At 42.8% G+C, this 23,540-nt stretch overlaps 1 pseudogene; it reads right to left on the reverse strand.

Annotated features, from left to right (window-relative positions):
- Nucleotides 1–1,647: 1,647 nt before the first annotated feature.
- The window catches only part of LOC121779121, a 33,910-nt pseudogene continuing 12,017 nt past the window's right edge, over nt 1,648–23,540 (reverse strand).

The following is a 23,540-nucleotide window of genomic DNA, read 5'->3' on the forward strand; positions in this document are numbered from 1 at the left end:
CTCGGCTTCCTCCCTGGGTGGGTTCTACGGGGATATCCTCCCGAATCTGGGACAAACCCTGAGAAAGCCGCGAGGCGGGTGGTCGAGCGTAGGCATCCACATCGAAAGTGGGTGGTTGGTACCCACCCGGCGTCGCCGACCCCTGGGTGCCCGGCGTCGATGACCCGGAACCACCTAGTGTGTTGTACATGGTCTCCCAATCACCGAACGCGTTGAGATCCCACCCACCGGAGCCGCCACCGCCGTAATTCCCGTCACCGGACATTTTGTGAAGGAGATTGAAATAGAAAATTGGAGAGGAATTGAAGTTGGTTTAGGAAGAGTAGATGTCTAGTTGTGTGTGAAATGTAATAAATTAGGTGTATTTATAGAATAAGAAAATAAAAATAAAAATAAAAAAAATTAAAAAAAAGTTAAAAAAACGGTAATATGACCGTTTAAAAAATTTTTTTTTATAAAAATATATATATTTTTAAAAAAATTAATTATTGCGTCATCGCTGACGTGTCCCACTCGCGGGCCGGCGAGTGGGAAGCACGCACGAAGCGGGGAGCGCCACGTCGCCCGAGCGCGTGGCGGCACAAGCCGTGCCGCGTTCCGTGCCGTCGGCACGCGGAACGGAATGGGAACGGAATGGGAGCGGAACGGTGCGCCGCAACGCGTTCCGCGGCGAAACCGTTCCGGCGGAACGGCACGCGGAACGCCGGCGGCACGCGTTGCGGGTGCCCTAAGAAGCTGGCGAGGCGGCCGCCGGGGGAGCTCGGCTGCTTGAATTTTTTACTTTGATCTTTGATCGGTTGCTTTTGATCTGTGATTTGGTGATGGTAGCCGGGAGGAATTGGATTATCAATTGTGTTGGATGTGAGTTGGATTGGGGAATCAAGCTTAATCATAATGCACTCTAGGTGTTTGGTGATATTCCCCAGTTGGGAATTAGTTGATAAGAGTTAGATCCAAGATTTAGCTATCTTCCCTTTTTAATGTCAACTACGCACATATAATGTCAACTACATATATAATATATGTCAACTACATATACAATTCATGTCAACTACACACATATAATGTCAACTATGTGTACAATCCATGTCAACTACACCTATAATGTCAACTACATATATAATTCATGTCAACTATACACATATAATGTCAACTATGTGTACAATCCATGTCAATTACATATATAATCCATGTCAACTACATACATATAATGTCAACTACATATATCTACATATATTATATGTAAAACGTTGTTGTTGACATAAATAATATAGGTCGTTGACATGAAAATATTTGTTGTTGACATTCATTATTTGTAAAATGTTGTTGTTGACATAATAGTTGACATAAATAACGTTTGATGTTGACATCGTAGTTGACATAATCTCTCCGTAGTTGACATCGCGCGAAAATGACAATTATGCCCCCTAGTTGACATAATGTCTCCGTAGTTGACATCGCGCGAAAATTGTGAATGAGTGGCTGAAAATACATCTTAGTTCTCAATTAGGCCCAAAAATCTCAACCTAACAGGACACTATATATATATATATATATATGAGTAATATATGAGAGGGGAAAAAGTTTTTGCCAGAAAAAGGAAATTACTCAACTACATTAGGACAATAAAAAAAAAGTAAAACTCAACTACCTTGAGATACGGCAGCTCAGCTTGTAGTTGACGCGTCTTTCTTGAAAGCCGGGTGTTGCTTGCTCCCACGTGGTCGTGACATAGTTGATGCACCCGGACATGCTCATGACTTTGTGTTCCAACTCACCTCCATCAAACATTTCCATTAGTGATTTGGGCTGTAAATTAATTAACATCGATTTTTTAAACAATTTTGTTAAACTATGCAGTGTATTAAAAATGTACATAAAAATGTCAATAAAATTGGTGACATTTTTAATACACTGCATTGATTAGTTAATAGAGTTAGCAACATAAAAAGTTAGCAATATAATGCGCCCCATGGCATGTAATAGTTGAGAACCAACCAAACCCCTAAACCTATTTTGCTTTTGCTTAGTTAAGGCCTTGAATTTTAATTCAAGAAGGCTAAAACTCGAAGAAACAGGTTATGTGCTTACGTTCAAAGGCAGTTCTATCGTATAAACCTTGGTCATCTTCACATCCTCGGCCACCAAATAGGACGGCATGTCTTCAAGCAGGAGAGGCTTCACATCATCGCCATCCTCATCATCTTGCAGTTGCTCCTCGGCGATTCTTGCCTTCTGATCAGGATCGAGTGTTCTTGTTCTCCACAAGGCCATAATGGTCCTATTCTTGCAGCATACGAAAATTTCCGTTTCATTTTTGTCCTTACAACATAAAAATCAGAGATAAAAGGGATACCTGCTTGCAATTTTAAAAGAAGGGAATATCTTGGCTCCCTTGCTCGTCCAAAATCTTGGCTCCGTGTCTAGAATCAAGACCTCGACCCTTGTGCAAAATTATAACGATCGTTGGGCTTCCGACTGTTGCAAGAGATGGAGGTAGGACTTGAATATCTTCGATGTCCTCCCAGAGGAAGAAAAATCTTGTTTTGTGACCAAACAAGTTCGCATAGAATCCAACGATTCTGGCAGAAAGGAACAGTCGGCCATGTAGGATTAGGTCTCTTTTCAAACCAACTCTATCGAGCAATACAATAACACAAACAAACTGAATCAAGTTTCTTGCACTCTACTCGACTAAAACGGGTTAGTTTTTACCTGCAATGGCAACTTTCTCTTCAACGAGCAAGAGAAATCACTGATGAGAAACTCGTCCGAAGGCAATGTAAAGATCTTTTGAAAAGTTGAATTCCTGTGAGGCGAACGCAGGCTCAACTGCAACAACATACACATAAATTACTTACAACAACTGGTATAATTCAGCACAGAACAGCATGGTTGCTATACCTTTTTCCCAACCTCTTCCTCCAAACTTGCTAAATAATCTCTCAAGTGTTTCGACTCCATTATTATTGTCCAAGAAGATCCTCAAGTGCAGCTTCGACTGAGCAGCCTGAGCGAGTTTTCCATCCAGAGGCACCCAAATATCTGCAAGCTCCGCAGCTGTGTGCTTCAAGAAATTGATCTCAGCGTGACCGAGTGAGTAAGATTGGTCGAATGGGCCTTCAAAGTTATAAACTTCAACATCCAACACAGACGGGGTTCTTCTATGGCGTCAAACTCAAGTATCTCTGATGACCACAAACCAAATGAGGTAACAACATGATAAAAATTAGACCAACAACAAGCAGATAGATTTACCATTCCATTGATGATCAAGAGTTTGAAGCTTCACCGAGCTAGTTCGTGTTTTGCCATTACAAGTGAACACAACGTAAGGGTCTGGAACCTCGGTTGGATTTGTAGAAGCTAAATTTGACCCCTCGATTAGTGCTACTGTTAGAACCCATCCGTCTCCCTGAGCTTTGACTCTATGATCACTTCCTGCAATATTGCCAATTTATCTAAATGTGCAGAAAATATATAGTACGAGAAAAAATAGTTGAACTAAATTTCAGTAGCATCACCTCTCCGAAGTTTAGCTTCAACAAAATGCAAAACCACGTTAGACTCGCTCCAGTTGAATGATCAATGTGCCACTGGTAATAAGTTCTCCAAAACTATCAGGTAAATCGAGCCCTTCAAACTCAAGTCCTTGTATCATGCTCGGTTTGCAGAGGAAAATGTGAACAACGACGTGTAACAACAAGAAAACGGTTGACACCACCGTGAAATTCCAAAAGTAATGAATTCCCAAATCCGAATCCCCTTGGTTCTCAGTCTCCACAGTTGCCAAAACACGATCTTTGTCTAATGTATCTACATCTTTTACCACTCCGAACCTCTGAGACAGTAATGTAGAGAATTGCTCGAAACTGTCCTTCAAACCTTGTCTTGCTCCGCTTTCAATCATCCCCTTCATCATTGTGGTTTGACTGAAAGTTACAGCCCAAGAAATAACGAGACGAGCAGATTCCCCTTCTGAAGAGGACGTGACACCAGGCATTACCTTATATTCATATGGAACATCTGGAGTGCTCACTTTAACTCGAACAGCGAATTCATTACAATCGACTTTGACATAGGTTTGTTCTTCTGTGGCCTTCACGGCCTTAACTAGCTTGGATGCTGGTTTCGTGTACGTAACGACTCTTCTCAAATGCGACTTCTCTCTTTCCAACCTCCACTTGCACAATTCCTCTTGCATATCTGTTGTTCCTTGCAACTCTGCCAAACTTCTGCGGAATTCAGAATTCGGACCAAAGAGAACCAAGTTAAGATCCTTTGGCGACACTCTGTAAGTATGATCGAGAAGGATGCCCCCCCCCCGCCCCGCGCAGATCCTCTGGCATTTCTCTATTCTTGTTTCCTGATTGCACAAGTTGTTCGTGTTGGAAAAGAAGACCATATTAATATGCCGCCCACATTCATTATTGAGAGTTCCTAAGTAGTGTAGAGTTCCTAAGTGTTGTAGAGTTCCAATCCCATTTATTGATGTACTAGAACTTTCTCATTCACCCTATAAATACTAGGGTAATGAACAGTTGGAGAGAACAACAAAAAATAAACATTGGAATATTTCTCTATACAATTTCTCCTTTCAAATGTCTAATCAATCTTTCTCTACCTCTCTCGATTACCATCTTTAAGATGGTATCAGAGCAGGAAACTAAAAAACAACCTCCAATGGAGGTCAGCCAAATACACACTCTCAAATTATTGATCGAGACAATCGCAAATCTAATTGATTTGTACAAATCCAACACAAACCAAAGCCAAAATTCCTACCCGCCGAAGAATCTCGGCGTAGGGTCCAAGCGCACAGCAGCAACAACGACTCAGGCGAACAACCGAAGGAGAAACATATCCCTGCCTCCTAACGGAAACCATATCGAATCTGCCCACAAGGACAGACTTCCTAAACCGAAGAAGACGTACGTCGATGCCCTTGTTGATGGCGGAAAAAGGGTATGCGGTGGTTTGATGCCAGTGGTGGTAGCAGCACCAGTCACCGACACCGGAGAGAACAAAGAGGGATGGATGACTGCTGTAATAGGCGACCACTTTGTAGCTCCACCCATCACAGACAGCAGCGTCGGCGGAAGCAGCAACACCGGTCGGCAACAGCATTCGTCAAATTCTGAAGCAGCGGCGAATGCGGCTGAAGGAGCGATGACGGAGGCTGCTGAAGGAGCTGCGTCGGCGGCGGACGAAGCAGCATCAGCGGCGGAAGCTTTGCAGCGGAGAAGAAGAAAGAAACGGAGGATGCGCTGGATTTTGGCAGGCGGTGAGGACCGAACAACCGCCACCGACGAGATGGCAGGAAAAGATTCTGAAATTGCAAAGGGGAAATGGCTGAGAAGGAGGGCCGAAAATGGGGTGTTCTAAAGTCTCCACCTCCATTTTGCAAATAAGCCCCTCAAATTTGAGAAAATCCCAAAATAAACCTAAAAAATCCCTACCAAAATCCCCCCAGTTGACCAAAAAAATTGCAGAAAAAACCCCCTTTTGTCCGAATTTCCGAGAATACACCCGAACTTTCTACAAAAATGAAAATACACCCCGACATTTTGAATTTCAGCATTCCATTACTTGTACAAACAAATTCCAAGCTTTAGCATACTTATCTTCCTCAAACATAGGACCTAAAGACTACCATTGGATTTTTTACTGTGGGGCAACCGATACCATGTCCTTTGATGCATCGGACTTCCTCGATATTTCTCAATCCACAAAAAAATTTATCCAAACGGCCAGTGGGGAATTAGCTCATGTTGAAGGGGCGGGAACTATATCTATATCACCAACCCTTCGCCTCTCAAATTGTCTTTATGTTCCCTCTTTGTCCCACAAATTGTTGTCAGTGAGTCACGTCACGAAAGAACTTAATTGCAAACTCCTAATGCAGCCTCATTTTTGCATGTTACATGATATCAAGACGGGGACGATAGTTGGGCGTGGCGCTGAGCGACATGGTCTGTACTACGTAGATGAGATTGCCCAACACAGTACTGCGCTGCTAAATCATGGACTGAATGAAAGACAGATATGGCTCTTACACCGTCGGTTAGGGCACCCATCTATAGGTTATCTCCGTCTACTCTTTCCTAAATTAGTTTCTTCTTCACTTGTTTTGAATTGTGAAACGTGTGTTTTGGCTAAAAGTCATAGACATTCCTTCAAGTTGAACAAAACTAGAGAAAAATCTCCGTTTGCTTTAGTTCACTCTAATGTTTGGGGCCTTGCTCCGGTTACCGGGGGTCCAGGATTTCAGTATTTTTTGCTATTTGTTGATGATTTTTCTCGTATGACTTGGATTTATTTTTTAAAATCAAAATCATAAGTCTTTGAAAAATTCACTGAGTTCTATAGCCTTGTCCAAACCCAGTACAACACCAAAATCCAAGTCCTTAGATCTGATAATGGGAGAGAATATGTGAACTCTAGAATGAAAACCTTCTTCACCGAAAAAGGTCTCCTTCACCAAACGACATGTGCATACACACCTGAACAAAACGGTACGGCTGAGTGAAAAACCGGTATATCCTTGAGATCACCCGTGCACTTCTAATAGAATCCCGCATCTTTAAATCTTTCTGGCCTGAAGCCATAGCCACATCTGTTTACCTTCTAAATCGTCTTCCCACATGAATCCTAAACTTCAAAAATTCTCTTCAAGACACTCAATTCCCTCTTCTCTCAATCTTGAACCCAAAGTTTTTGGCTGCACTGTCTTTGCTCACATGCCCAAACATGATCGCGATAAATTCTCACCATGTGCAGTCAAATGTGTTTTCTTGGGATATGGGAAAAGTCAGAAAGGGTATAGATGTTATGACCCGTCAACAGATCGCATGTATGTCACTATGAACTGTGACTTTGTTGAAAGTGAATATTTCTATAGCCAATCTAGTGGTCAGGGGGAGAGTGAGACGGGTAATTCGAATAGTGACGCACTTAATTGGCTACCTCTATGGGGAGAAACCATTCACGGGGAGAGAAATCTGAGAGAAACCGACCAAAATCCTATCACAGGTGCGAGTCAAACATCGCCAATTCCCCAGGAACAGAACATGTTGCCTCAGGACACTACCGAGCTTTCTGACCAGTCTTTGACTCCTGAGGTAAAAACTTTTGATTCCAATATTCCTATCCTACCCGAAACTGCTGACAGTGACATGGAAAATATAAGTGATACAGAAGAGCCACCTACAGAACAAGAGACTGGACATGGCAGATTACCCCACAGGAGTACGAGGGGTGTTCCTCCTCGACGGTATTTGAAAGAGCAGGTTTGAGCAGGTGTCGCGTCAAGCAAAGGATGTATCCTACTGATCAGGATGGAAGTCCCAGCTAAGCCTGAACCTGGTATCAATAATTCCTCAACCCACTTCTACTGACTAGTATAGTGGATGTAAGGGTCGAATCCCATATAGATGAATGCGCTTTGGTAATTGTGGTGATATTCTGAAATTGTTGGTTAGCTACCACGCTTTGGGTTGAGATTCTATCTAGACTGAAAATTACGGTGGTACACTACTGACTAGGAGGTGTGAAAGATGATTAACAAGCAGCTGTGTACGTGAGATTGAGGGAATATTATGTTTTAGAAAATATCTGGAGGGTACGGGTTACTATAAAAGGCTAAACAGAATATCCGAGAATAAGTGGTAGTTAGGTGACTAGGCTGAGAGATCTGTAGGGTACCAGCAGAAAAAGGTAGAGAAAAGTAAATGACAAAGCAAAAAGTAACTAAAAAGCAAAAGTGGTCCCAAACTTAGATGTAGGTGTTATTGGCGGGCTCGGAAACACGCGGATTAAGATTGGATCAAGTTATATGGAGGATAACTGAATCGGTTGGACCAGTTAGCAAATTGTCGTTGCCACTTAATCGAATCAATCCTCGAACCGAAACGCGCCAAAGATAATATTTATAACTCTCGATTTCGCACTACTTTAACAGTAAAGCGGCAAGTTCGGTGTCGATCCCACAGAGAAGTTGGTGTGTCGAGTGTGTAAGTAGTGAACAGGGGGGTTGGCTGCTGCCACGCTTTAACTTGAGAGTTTTAATTACGGTTTTATCTAGGCAGAATTCAAACTAGCTAGCTTGATCAACAGAAATTTAAACACTGAGTCAAGTAAATTGCAGGTAATAACAGAAAAGTAAATGCGCGATTTAAATGAAAGAATAACTTCGATTAAACTAAGATACGATTACAGCGTGAAAATAAACTAAGCTAACACTTCGAAAATAAAGAAAGCGGTAAACTGAGAAGAATCTCAGCGAGAAACTTAAGTTACGCCGACAGAAATGGTTATTCTGCAGCGCTCCCTTCGGTCGCCCTTTTAACTACGCTATCTAAGCTAAACTAGAGATCTGAACTAAACTAAGCTAAGAGAGCAGAACTAAGCTAAATTAAGCTAGAGAGCTGAACTAAGCTAAACTAAGCTAAACTAGGCGGAAAGTAAAGTCTACGATACTTTCTTGTGGTGGCGCAGCCTCTATTTATAAGCTCGATTCGGCCTCCAGCTGGATAACGATCTTGACAGGGAATATTCGCTCATGCAGAGGATGAGCGAATCATTGATTGCTACGTGCTATTTCTTCTAGAATAACGACGCTTTTGGATAACAAATTTATGATCGGTTCGTCCTGGCGTCTTCACAAGCTGGTACGTGTCCCCTTCTAGAACGTCGTCCTGGGTAATAGAATGGTGCGCCGCATCCAGCTCATTTCCTCACGTTTTCCTTCTAGAAACCAGCGGTCCCCACTTTAACTGCTTGACCTCGCCCCTTGATCAACTCCCACGATTTTTGGCCTTTTTCGCCTTTTGTACGTGCTTGATCAGTTCGGCCTTGCTGCCTTGGACAAGTAGCATTTCTGCACATTTTAACACTTGTTTGCGCGATCAACTGATCAAGTAGTATATGTTTTACCTCCAAAACCGATGCATGAAATGAGCCTTATCAAACTGCTCACACTTAAAACATACTTGTTCTCAAGTATAAAGAGAAAGAAAAAGAAAGAGAAAAAGATAAGGCAAATTTCAGGCATGGTTTACTTATTTCACAAGCAAAAGAAAGAGGAACAAGAACTAAAAACACGTATTCACATGTATGCATTGGACCGAATAATTTTCCAACAATCATACCCGAGGTCGAGGTTATACCATTAACCAGTAGCTTATGTTTTTGCTTTTTCGCTTCTGCTTGATCAAGGAGTCAGCTTGTCAAGATTGCTCAATTTAAAAACCACTGTTGGATTCACTCAGTCACTCATTTCTCACCAGAGATGTTAGGACTGTTCACTCGGTGTTGCTACAAATTTAATACTTTGAATCAGACTACACAAGATAGTTCCTTAAGGTTTTTGTTTCGGGTTGTAACAGGGCTCAGGGGTAGTAACTTGTTAGGGTAGGGTCCTAGGGGTTCTAAGTTTAAAAGAGAAAATCACATGAGTCAAAAAGCCAAAGATTCTTCTTCCACTTGATGCTCCTTCTCGGTCAATGTTGACCCTTAGCCTTATAACTTTCGGCTTTATTTTATTTTTTTCCTGGGTCAGGTTGCAACTATTTCCTGCCCCTTTCTTTTCTTAAACCTTTTCTCAATTTTTTTGTATGATCAACCTGATTGTCTAACTTGATCGACCCGGCTACCTTAAATTTTTTTTTTATTTTTTTTCTATTGCTATCCCCTTTTGTCCCCCTTGATAAATTTCATCTCCTTGACCCTCTTCCCTCATGTGATACGAAAATTTTTGGTTTTAAGGTTTCGAAGAATGGGTAAGAGTGTATGGGCTCAAAGTGGCTAACTAAGGGGTGCCTTTAGTAATGAGGCGGGTTCGTGGAACGAAGGAAGAAAAACGGCTCAACTGGTTAAATCCTAATGGCTTTAGTCCTCACTACTTGTGCAATTTTCATCTCAATATTAAAAGTTAGCCTCTCGTAATTTTTCTTTTGTAAAGAGTAGTAGAAAGTGTTTTACTTTTGGCTTATAACTCACATATAGAGAGGCTTCACAGTTGGTTTAGAAATTGAGCGATTCCATCATACTTGCGTCATTCAAATTGATCAAGTTTTTGCAATCAAGTTTTACATGTGAGCGTACTGAATTCTTTCTCTAACTCTTCCACGAAGTAATCAAGTCTTTCATTTATCCGATTTCATGCATATTTCCTATCTTATTGCTATCTATAATTTGTTATTTTTGAAAAATTTTAGCATGTATGAATTTTCTGTAACTTACCCGTCCCTCCCCCACTGCATATGAGCTCGTCCTCGAGGGACTGGATGCAGTGGAAAGAAGGGTTAGGTACAGGCAATTTGCACAAAAACAAAGTAGGGAAACTTCTCACACTTAGACCAAGCATTGGGCTAAGTGTGAGGCGGTGCCAATAATCAAAACATGCTAAGAAACACAGAAAAACGGAAACCAAAACAGATATGGGCAGACGAACAAAACAGATAGCAAAAGTGGACATGCATACTTCTCACACTTAGACCCAATATAGGTCTAAGTATGGTGTGGAGCAGAATAACAGTTATACATACCCAAAAAAAAACAAATAAAACTAAAAAGTTTCGGAACTTGAAATGAGTAGAGATCGGGGGGTATACTCAATGCTTGCGGAGCTGACTGGGGGACGCTGAGGGTGGCCTGGAGGATGGCGGGTGCCGAGGTGGAGGAGAGCTTGCAGAGGGAAGTGGTGTTTGCATAGCGAGGGTCAGCTGGCGAATAGCCTGCAGAACCCTGGACTGAGCGACCAGTTTGGCGTCTGAATTTGCTACTAGCTGCGTCAGCATTTGCTCCATGCGGAGTCTCCATTCATTTGTAGCACGTGCAGCCTCCTCTGGTTCTGCTACGTTTGCTAGCTCCAACCTCTGCCTTGGCTGCCTGTCGGGGCTCGTCAGTTGATCTGTTATCCTTCTCATTCTCTCGCGTCTGACCTCCTCTAGCTCTTCTCGCCTGTGCTCCAGTTGTTCTGCCTGCTTCTCCTTCCGAGCCTTTGAGATGAAGCGAAGTTTTCCGTCACGTAGTCGTTCGAGCACCTGAATTCTTACAAAGAAATCAATGTTAAACAGTTCAGGTTTTGGGCAGCGATCGGGAAGCTCCACACCCTCCTGGAATTCCAGGGTCTAATTTCGCCTTAGGTATGCTCCGAGAAGGTGGCAGAAGTTGAGGTGGCGGGCGGAGCGATTGTCAATCTGACTTATCGAGTGGGCAATCCAATAGCCCAGGTGCACCCTCCTTTGGTCCTTCATGCACCACATGAAATAGAGCTCGACCAGAGTAAGAATTGACAATGTATTTGCTTGGCCCAGGAGGTTGCAGGCTAGGAAGGCTTGGGCAAGGCGAAGGGCCGGATCAGCAATATGGTCCGCTCTGGACTCAGACGCTTTAAACTCGGGGGCGTGTCCGTTGCACAGGCTTTGCCAGACTGCCTGCTGATCAAAATCCGACCTCCTCTGAGGAAGGCCAATGTCGTGCCCGAACCATTCTCCACTGGCTACCGGAGGAGGTCCGTGGTCAACACCACAGTTTGTTTGGCAGGTTCAGCAGCGGGAGGTGTTGCGGGCCTTCCTTGATGCCTGAGGGATGTACGGGCCCACCGGAGCGCTCTCCCCTCTGTGTCACTGCCCCCACTCCTTCTTGTGGAGGGGCTGGTTGGTCTGCATCAGTAATAACGATGCCCTGGGCATCAGTAATTACGGTGCCCCGGTGTGCGTAGCGCATCTTCTTCGGGGGAGGATGAACAGTCTCCTTTACTTTCCGTTTCTTCTCAGTTCTCTGGCGGCTGTCCTCAACAGCCCTTCTTTTATCCTCGGCCTCTCCGGCCTCCTGGTTTATAGCCCCAACGGCTCCTAAGTTCTCAGGCTCATCCGGCTCATTCAACAACTGCCGCGCTACATGGAGTCCTTCCTCTTGCCCTTCCTCTGCTTGCTGTATGTTGGCTATCCCGGCCTCCACCTCCCCCCACTCTATTAACTTCCACCCTGCGCGCCCGGCAGTGTAGTGGCTCCTCCTCCTCCTCCGGGACCGATTCATCCTCTACATGAGGAATAAAGTTCCGTCCTGCCTCCCTCTGTAATATCTCGCTGGGAAGAAACGGAAGGTCTTCCGCAGACTCATCATCAACATTTATAACCTCGATCGATTGTGTTGGCTCTAGGAGAGTAGGGGAGCTGGAGCCATCGCCATTGGATGGCGTCGGAGCACTAAAAACAGCCGTGCCTCCTGCATGCAGAGGCGGTACGGATGACATCCCTTCAGTCGGAGCGGCGGGGGGCTGCTCCTCTTCGTTTTCTTCAAAGTCGTCCCCATCGTACGGCACCAAGGGGACGAAGGGTGTAGGTTCAGGGATGCGAAGATGGGCTTGTGTTTGAGTGGTGGATGAAGGGTTTCGGGGATGATTTTGGGATGTGGAGGCCACGGCTTTGTCCTTTGACAAGGTTACTCCCATTTGGGCTTTTACAGCTGCATAAACCGTCGTGATATCTATATCAGAGGAAAAACTTCGGAGGATTCTCGTCAAGCGCCGTTGTGTTTCTTCGTCCACCACGGGTAATGAAGCGGCGGCGCTTGTTTGGGGTGGAGCGGTGGTTGGTGTAGGTGGGCTAGGGTTTTCTATATGGGTTTGTGAGGCAGTTTCTTGGTTACTATTATCAGCACTGGAACTGGAAGAGGAGGATGAAGTTGAGAGTTGTTTGAGCAGCATTTTTACTGGTTTGTAGGTTTCGGTGAAGAAGATGATGTTCTGGGAAAAGAGGTTTGATCTTGAGGGAATTTTTGGCGAGAGCAAAAAAGGAATGAGAGACAAGCGGCTTGGGTAAAAGTAACTTGTGGATCTGAAATCCGCCTTTTATAATGATATTGCGACTGTTGGGATTCTCCACTGTTGAGATCCCTGCGGCTTTTCAAGTATGGGCGCTCCTTTTCAGAGTGCCAGCTGGCCTAGCTTCTCTGATACGATTCGTTCCTATCTCCAGGGTGTCCTTTCACTGTGTCGGATGGCGCTGCTTGACACCTTTTCAGTGGCTGCGCACATCCTTTCATCTCTTGCCCTGCTCAACTTAATCGCTGTACCGCCAATTAAATTTGAAATGCACTGATCAAGTGGACAATTAATTCTTAGTGAAACTTAATTAGCTCCACTTGATCAGTCTTCCTCCTTTCTTCCATCTTTTTAACTTGAATAATAATAAATAAAAAATAAAACTTACTAAAAGCTATTTACACTAATTCCTAAGGGTTTTTGACCGGGTCCCCCTAGGGTGTCACTTGATCAGTTTAATATATTGAGACTTTTCCGCTTGATCAAGCAGACTACCTATGAGTACCTGATCAATCCCTTTACCTGATTACTGGAGAGAGTTAGGCATGAGTATTGGAATGTCGCCCACCACAAATACCTCCATTCCTTCTTTGTATGACTTTACCCTATTACCATTCACCATGAAGGAATGCGAATCTGAATCGCCTCCCTGGAGTTCTATTGCACCATTCGCTCGGACGACGACAATGGTATAGAGACCTATCCACCTTGATCTGAGCTTCCCTGGCATCAATTTCAGCCTGGACTGAAATAGCAACACTTTCTGGCCTACTTTGAGCTCCTTCTTGCGGAGATTCTTATCATGCCACATCTTCGTCTTTTCTTTGTACCACATAGTAGAGTCGTAGGCATCCAGACGAAGCTCCTCAAGCTCCTGTAGTTGCATTCTTCTTTCAGCAGTCCCTGCGTCGGTATTCATATTCATTTCCTTGATGGCCCAGTAAGCTTGATGCTCCACTCCCAACGGCAGATGGCACATCTTTCTAAATACCAGCCGGTATGGGGACATTCCTATAGCTGTTTTGAAAGCGGTCCTGTATACCAGCCGGTATGGGGACATTCCCAGAGTGCTTCCTCCAGACGACGACTCCAGTCCTTCCTCGTGGGATTGACTGTCTTCTCTAGGATAGCCTTTATCTCTCTATTAGAAACCTCAGCCTGACCATTGCATTGCGGGTGATAAGGTGTGGATAGTGAAGGGCTGGCAGCGGCAGCGTGCGGAAAAAACGGATCACACGAATTTGATCTATTTAGCAGATTATTTAGACAAAATCAATTCGCGTAATTATCACATGTATCATGCTCATAACTTGAATTAAAACATGCTTTAGCACATAAAATTCCTAAAACATGCTTACTACGGAATTAGCCAATTTACCTCGTTGATTCAATCAAGAATCGATGATGGCTTGCTCCGTCTCCACGTGAAGATCTTCAATACAAGACCTCGGATCTTCTGACTGGTGTCCCGGACTATACGCTGATATTTGTGTGGGCAAATCTCACCAACGTACTAGGACTCGAATAATGGAAGACAGAACTCAGCTCACGGAGGAGAGCACAATTTTCGAAAATCACTCTTTTGAGGGGGGGACGAAAATTTGACAAATTAATTGTTGTATTTTCTGTCTCCTTTATTCTCCTATTTATTTAAGTCACATATTGAGCCCAGTCAGGGATCTAAGGAAGAATCTGGAACAAGCCTCACCCAATTAGCTTTTTACTAATTAAATTGAACCCACAATTTAATATAAGCTTATATTGGAATATTACGAGCAGCCACTACAGAAGTAATATTGCACTGCCTTCCAAATCCGAAATTACAAGTATTCCGGGTTTCCTTTAATTGTATTTGATTTATTTCTCGCGCTTAAGATGAAAACATCCATTAATTAATTAATATCTGCTATAGACTTAATTAATTAACATATTTCGAATTCCAAGAGTGGACTTAGCAAGAAACTCTTATTTATTATTCATAGAGCAATCAAACTCCAACTAGCTAGGTTCCGAATAATAAAACCTCGTTTCGAGCTCCTCTTGTGGATGTTATCAAACGAGACTCTCCTCGCGCACGTTTCAACATAATAGCAATCCTAGCACCTCTAGATAATGATCACCACTACCCAATATACCTGGATCGTTGGGTTACGAAAAACCCGCACATTTGGTAAGTCAAAGTAGTGGATACTCAATATCGTATGCTCAATGCTAACGTACATTGATTAATAAATTAATTCTCAAGACCTCGTCTTTCAGTAGATAGCATAAAGACTCGTCTTGCTGTTAGATCCATTTAGTGTTATACCACACCAACGTCATCTTATTTCAATAAGGTTTAGAAATAATCGGACTGACATTGCAACCTTTCGCGATAGGTAGTCTAGGCCTATCTAGGTTGTGAAATTCTTATTTTTCTTTGTTTAGAACTGACCGTGTTACCTTAAATTGGACGACGTCCACAACCGGTCTACTAAAACAAAGACTTAGACTTTGTTACGTTTGTTCATACATTTAAATATGCAATAAACAACCATTAAATGTAAAACATAACAACATTATGACAAAAATAATCTGTTGCATTTATTGGAAAATAACCATTAGAGTTTTACAGTATCCAATCACTCGAAAGGTGATTTCTAGTATACAAAACCCTAACAATCTTCCACTTATACTCAAAACAGCTTTCGAGTATACAAAATAGTAGTGCACACGTCTAAATTTCTCCCACTTATACTGAAAGCGAGTTGAGGTCTTGAATGAGTCGAACTCCCATCCCTTCAACGTGGCACTCGAACGGTTTTACCGCCAAAGCCTTTGTAAAAGGATCTGCCAGGTTGTTCTCTGACGCAATCTTGACCACTTTTATGTCTCCTCTCTGCAATATATCTCTAATGATATGATACTTCCGCTCTATGTGTTTGCTCGCTTTGTGATCTCTTGGTTCTTTCGAGTTTGCCACAACACCAGAATTGTCACAATAAATAGTGATGCTCTTGGGCAGATTCGAAACCACACCTAAATCCATAAGGAAGTTCTTGAACCATACAGCCTCTTTTGCAGCCTCTGATGCGGCCACATACTCGGCTTCCATGGTCGAGTCCGCAATGCATTTCTGCTTCACACTCTTCCAAATTACGGCTCCACCTCCTTAGGTGAACACATATCCTGAAGTAGATTTTCTCGAGTCCTGATCAGCTCGAAAGTCTGAGTCAGTATATCCCAAAGGACAGAGCTCGACTGCATTGTAAACTAGAGCATAGTCCTTAGTCCGTTTAAGGTACTTGAGTATGTTCTTTACGGCAGTCCAATGTCCTTGGCCCGGATTCGACTGATATCTTGCCACCATGACAACAACAAAGCAAATATCTGGTCTAGTACAAAGCATAGCATACATGAGACTTCCAACTGCCGAAGCATATGGAATCCTTCTCATTGCTTGTATCTCAGACGGCATTTTAGGGCACATCTCTTGAGATAAATGGATGCCATGTCTAAAAGGTAAGAAACCTTTCTTGGCGTCCTGCATGCTACAACGATTAAGTACTGTTTCGATGTAAGATTCTTGAGATAAGCACAACATCTTCTTCTCTCGATTCCGAAGAACCTTGATCACGAGGATGTGTCCCGCGTCTCCCATATCCTTCATCTCGAACTGGTTTGATTACCATGTTCGAACTGATGACAACATCTTTTTATTGTTTCCAATTAGAAGAATGTCATCTACATATAAAACTAAGAACACCACATTCCCCTTATCAACTTTCTTATACACGCAGCTCTCACTTGGGCACTTTTCGAATCCAAACTTGCAAACAGTTTGATCGAAACATTGGTTCCACGATCTGGATGCTTGCTTGAGGCCATAAATGGCCTTCTTAAGCTTCCAAACCATGTGTTCTTTGCCCTTTATGGCATATCCTTCGGGTTGTTCCATGTAGATGGTCTCCTCAAGACTGCCGTTTAGAAATGCAGTCTTAACGTCCATCTGCCATACATCCCAATCCATATAAGCTGCAATAGACAACAGTATCCGGATCGATTTGAGCATGGCCACTGGGGAGAAGGTCTCATCATAATCGATGCCTTCCTTTTGGGTATACCCCTTGGCCACTAGTCTTGCTTTGAAGACTTTAACTCGTCCATCGGGTCCACGTTTACGTTTATATATCCACTTGCTCCCAATGGCAGTACAACCTTCGGGTAGGATGGACAAATCGTAGACGTCTTTGTCTATCATAGATTGTAGTTCCGAATCCATTGCTTTTACCCATTCGCAATGATCGATATCTGCCTGCGCCTCCGCAAAGTTCCAGGGATCTAATACATTGCTGTCCGAGGAGTGATCCATAGATTCTCCCAAACCAATGTATCTGTCGGGCTCATGTGAGACCCTCCCACTGCGGCGCGGCACTACAATATTTTGAGTAGAAGTTGAAGTTTCAGGAATTGTTTGTACACTTGGTACTTGTTCTTGGTTAATGGAACTTGTGACTGAAGTTAGCTCATCAAGAGCCACTTCACTGCTGGGTTTATGATTCATTACATAGTCTTCCTCTAAGAATGTCGCGTGAGTGCTCACAATGACTTTCTTATCTGGGAGACTAAAGAATTCATAACCTTTCGTTCCTTTGGGGTAACCTATAAACAAACATACCTCCGTCCTAGATCCTAGCTTAGTTAGATCCTTTTCCAATACATGAGCCGGGCAACCCCAAACCTTGAGATGTGCTAGATTGGGCTTACGCCCAGTCCACAACTCATATGCAGTTTTAGGTACGGATTTTGATGGTAAATTGTCTAAAATGTGACTTGCGGAAAGCAAGGCATGTCCCCAAAATGAAATAGGCAGAGTTGCATAACTCATCATCGATCGAACCATGTTTAATAAGGTCCTGTTCCTTCTTTCAGCCACGCCGTTCTGCTGGGGCGTGCCCGGCGCAGTCAATTGTAGTCCAAAAATTCGGTACTAAGGTATTCGCCTCCACGATCAGATCGTAGGCATTTGATATTCTTCCATGATACTTCTCCACAAGAGTCTTAAAGTCTTTAAACTTGTCAAAAGACTCTGACTTGTGACGCATCAAGTAGACATATCCAATTTTCGAGAAGTCATCAATAAATGTGATGAAGTATCGAAAACCACCTCTTGCCTCAGTTGACATTGGTCCACATACATCAGAATGAACGAGCTCAAGTACTTCCTTGGACCTATTACCCTTAGCCTTAAAAGGCCTCTTGGTCATCTTGCCTTCTAAGCATGACTCACACTTATGAAAAGGTTCCTCCTCTAGACCTTTGATAAGATCTTGTTGAACGAGAGAATGGATCCTCCTTTCATTGGCATGACCAAGTCTAAGGTGCCACAAGTACGTTTCGTTCATTGAATTTGAAGGTTCTTTTGGTTTCTTTGAAATTTTCGATGTTGTATTGAGTTCTGATTTGCGATTATTAAACTGTGTAGAAGTGATTGTGTACAGATTGTTTTCCATGATACCACGACAGATATAAGAACCATCTTTCTTAATAACGCAGTTGTCATTAAAAGAAATCGAATATCCATCATAAACCAATTTAGAAACTGAAATTAAATTTCTTCTAAAAGAAGGTATCAACAAAACATTCTTCAAAATAAAAAATCTATCACTACTAAAACGCAAATAAATGTCTCCCACTGCAACGGCCGCCACTTTGGTAGCGTCGCCCAGCTGGACTTCGATCTCACGATCATGTAGCCATCTTGTCACATGCATTAAGTCAGGATCAAAACAAATATGATCAGTGGCTCCTGTGTCAATAACCCAAGTGCAAATTGATGTCGAAGTCAAACAAGACTCGACAACTAGAGCTTGGTGCATACCTGTAGCCTTGCCCCGTTTAGGACAGTCTGGCTTCTAATGCCCCTTTTCTCCACACTTGAAACACTTCCCCGTGGGCTTCTTGTTAGCCCTCTTCTTCTTCTTTCCCTTAGCTATCTTGGCCGGTCCTGAGTTCGGTGTCTGCCTTTTTCCTTTGCTAGGCTTTAAGCCAGAGGAACGAGGTGCCGAAGTCATCATGGCCGCCTTAGCCTGGACCATAAGGTCCTCTGCCGACTGAAGTTCAGTCAACAACTCTGCCAAGGTGTAATTCCTTTTGTTCATCTCGAAGTTGAGCTTGAACTGTTGGAAGCTAGGGGGAAGACTTTGAAGGATGATAGTCACCTGGGACCTCGGGATCGATCGTCCCTCCCAAGACCTCAATTTGGTTGAGGTGGCCCATCATCTCGAGGACATGGTCCCTCACAGACGAGCCTTCCTTCATTGTCTTCGACATGATACTCCGAAAGGCTTGAGACTTCGCCGTTCGATTCTGAGTACCAAAAAGATTTTTTTTGAGATTCTGCATAATCTCGGCGGCTGTTTCCATGGCTGAATGCTGATGCTTGAGTACTGAAGACATAGATGCCAACATGTAGCACTTAGCCATCTCATTCGCCTTATGCCACCGTCTGTGTGCATCTCTGACTCCTGCCGCAGTGGTAGCCGCCGGCACTGGAGGTCGTGGGGTGGTGAGCACAAAGATGTACTCATCTGCTGTGAGAACGATGTCCAAATTTTGTTTCCATTCTATGTAATTTTGGCCCTCGAGTTTATTTTCTTTGAGAATTGCGGAAAGAGGATTGAATGACATATTGACGATTTGATTTGCACTGCAAAACAGAGTATTTTACTATTGTCATAAACTTATGTAAGAAGTTTGATTAGATTAACCATAAAACTTTTCAAAATCTTACAACTGTAAAATTAAAATTTTGTACCCTCCAGAGGAAGTCAATACGCATTAAAATCTTACAATTTTACTGGTCATAACACCGACGAATAGTCCAGAGACCACAGAGTGGCATGGCCGCCTAATGTTGTCTAAGCAAGACCACCGAATTTAGCATTACAGAGTCTCATTTCTACAACACACTCCCATAACAATGCTTGTGTGCTGCTATCAAGATCAAGCTATCTCATAAATCATGTGTGAACTTCTGAATCTCACAGTTTCTTAGGATTATTGTCCCCACAGAGCAGGTGGCGATAATATTGGAAACTACATTCTAGTTCATACTATTTATATTTGAGAAGCCCGCCCTCATGAACTTGCTATTTTCTTAGGATTATTGTCCCCACAGAGCAGGTGGCGATAATATTAGAAAAAGGCTTCATAAATTGCAGACCAATTGATGGAGACCATATACAAACGTTGAGTTCGTAATTATAGCTTAGATATTTTGGGTTATGGTTTTACTTTAATTAACCTTAGCCTTGAGGCAGTTTAAGGCTTAATTAAATTCTGTTGGTATTTAATCTACTGGATAATTAAATCTTTTATTAATTGGTATCTTCCTTTAGGAAATTATTGTTCTAGAATGTAATTCTTATTCATGTCTACTATAAGGTATATCAAATTATTTAATTCTTAGTAAGACATGAAAAATTAAATTCAAATTAATTCCATGTTCAAGATTAGGAAGAGATATTTCATTATTTAATGTATTCATACATATCTATCCCTTTTAGGATCTTAGATATATAAATATTAGGGAACTATTAAATTATTCTTATCCATATCATCTAGGAATCAAAATATTATTATTTATTTCCATAGATATAGAAAATAATAAAAATATTCCTTAAATCTAGATAAATATTAGGAAACTATTAAATTATTCTCATCTATATCATCTAGGAATAAAATAATATTATTTATTTCCATAGATATAGATAATAATAAAGATTTTATTTCCATTAAATAATAATATTTTAATGATATCTTTTAATAAAATAATTAAATAATCATTAAAATAATCTTTCATCGTTATCTCATCGTACGAGGTTCGAACGAACGATGAACGACGAAGATCCGACGAATTCGTCGTCGAATCACGACGCATGCAGCGTCTCAGACACCGGCGCGCCAGTGTCTCGGCCAGGCTTGCACACGGCGGCACGCGCCTCTCGGCCAGCTGCTCGACGCCTGTCTCGGCGTCTCGGTTCGTCGGGTGCCGACGCTTCTCGGCCAGGCGCGCGCGCGGTGCCGCGCGTCTTTCGGCCAGCGTCTCGGCGCCCGGCTCGACCCTCCGAGCCGTCGTGTGTCGCGAGCTCTCGGCCAGCGACGCGCACGGTGGCGCGCCCGCTCTTGGCCAGCTCGGACCTTCCGCCTAGGGTTCGGCCCGACATCTCGCGGTGTCTCGGTGGCTCTCGGACGAGCCACCACTCCTCGCCAGTCACCGCCGTGTCGACCTTGACCCGGGTTCCGTCTGGTGCGTGTGGTCTCAGCCGGCGGCGCGCACGAGTCCCCACTCATTTGCGCGTTGCCCCGTGATCACGGCTCCCGGCTCCCACTGTCTCGACATCCCTATCTCGATCGCACATGGTGCGTTCGAGCAATTCAAGTTCTTTGATTCGATAGTTCTTGAGTTCATCATGCATAATTAATTAAACAAAACACCAAGAACATGCTTCGCAATCAAATAATACATGCATACATGAATTTCGCGAAATTTAAATCCAAATAATCAGAGCCAAAGACTGGCTCTGATACCAACTGAAGGGGCGGCAGCGGAAGCGTGCGGACAAAACGGATCACACGAATTTGATCTATTTAGCAGATTATTTAGACAAAATCTATTCGCGTAATTATCACATGTATCATGCTCATAACTTGAATTAAAACATGTTTTAGCACATAAAATTCCTAAAACATGCTTACTACGGAATTAACCAATTTACCTCGTTGATTCAATCAAGAATCGATGATGGCTTGCTCCGTCTCCACGTGAAGATCTTCAATACAAGACCTCGGATCTTCTGACTGGTGTCCCGGACTATACGCTGATATTTGTGTGGGCAAATCTCACCAACGTACTAGGATTCGAATAATGGAAGACAGAACTCAGCTCACGGAGGAGAGCACAATTTTCGAAAATCACTCTTTTGAGGGGGGACGAAAATTTGACAAATTAATTGTTGTGTTTTCTGTCTCCTTTATTCTCCAATTTATTTAAGTCACATATTGGGCCCAGTCAGGGATCTAAGGAAGAATCTGGAACAGGCCTCACCCAATTAGCTTTTTACTAATTAAATTGAACCCACATTTTAATATAAGCTTATATTGGAATATTACGAGCAGCCACTACAGAAGTAATATTGCACTGCCTTCCAAATCCGAAATTACAAGTATTCCGGGTTTCCTTTAATTGTATTTGATTTATTTCCCGCTCTTAAGATGAAAACATCCATTAATTAATTAATGTCTGCTATAGACTTAATTAATTAACATATTTCGAATTCCAAGAGTGGACTTAGCAAGAAACTCTTATTTATTATTCATAGAGTAATCAAACTCCAACTAGCTAGGTTCCGAATAATAAAACCTCGTTTCGAGCTCCTCTTGTGGATGTTATCAAACGAGACTCTCCTCGCGCACGTTTCAACATAATAGCAATCCTAGCACCTCTAGATAATGATCACCACTACCCAATATACCTGGATCGTTGGGTTACGAAAAACCCGCACCTTTGGTAAGTCAAAGTAGTGGATACTCAATATCGTATGCTCAATGCTAATGTACATTGATTAAGAAATTAATTATCAAGACCTCGTCTTTCAGTAGATAGCATAAAGACTCGTCTTGCTGTTAGATCCATTCAGTGCTATACCACACCAACGTCATCTTATTTCAATAAGGTTTAGAAATAATCGGACTGACATTGCAACCTTTCGCGATAGGTAGTCTAGGCCTATCTAGGTTGTGAAATTCTTATTTTTCTTTGTTTAGAACTGACCGTGTTACCTTAAATTGGACGACGCCCACAACCGGTCTACTAAAACAAAGACTTAGACTTTGTTACGTTTGCTCATACATTTAAATATGCAATAAACAACCATTAAATGTAAAACATAACAACATTATGACAAAAATAATCTGTTGCATTTATTGGAAAATAACCATTAGAGTTTTACAGTATCCAATCACTCGAAAGGTGATTTCTAGTATACAAAACCCTAACAGATAGGCGGTGGTGGACTCCATACTTCCGCATCAAGGCTTCGATAGTTCTGTTTACGAAATGAGTTCCTTGGTCAGAGATGATAGCCCGTGGTACCCCGTATCGGGTAAATATGTTTGATTTCAAGAACTTCGCTACTTCTCTGGACTCACACGTCCTAGTTGCCTTTGCCTCGATCCATTTGGACACATAGTCCACTGCCACTAGTATATAGAGATTGCCTTCAGACGCGGGAAAGGGTCCCATAAAGTCTATTCCCCATACATCAAATATTTCACAGACAATAATGGGGATTTGAGGCATCTCGTCTCTAGTAGATATCCCTCCAGTAAGTTGGCATCGAGGGCACTTCTTGCAGAACTCATAAGCCTCTCTATGGATGGAAGGATAGTAAAACCCGCTATCAAGTATTTTCCTTGCTGTTTTCTTCGGTCCAAAGTGCCCACCGCAAGGCAGTGCGTGGCAGTGGATCATCACATCTTCCTGTTCCCACTCTGGAATGCATCGTCGGATTACTTGATCTGCCCCCATTTTCCATAGGTAAGGATCGTCCCAATAGAAGTATCGGGAATCGCTTTTAAGCTTTAGCTTCTGTGCTCTTGTAATCTCATCACTTCTAGGTAACTCGCCTGTTACCAAGTAGTTGGCCATGTCCGCGAACCATGGCTCCTT

This window comes from Salvia splendens, chromosome 19, assembly GCF_004379255.2.
Source record: "Salvia splendens isolate huo1 chromosome 19, SspV2, whole genome shotgun sequence".
NCBI lineage: Eukaryota > Viridiplantae > Streptophyta > Magnoliopsida > Lamiales > Lamiaceae > Salvia > Salvia splendens.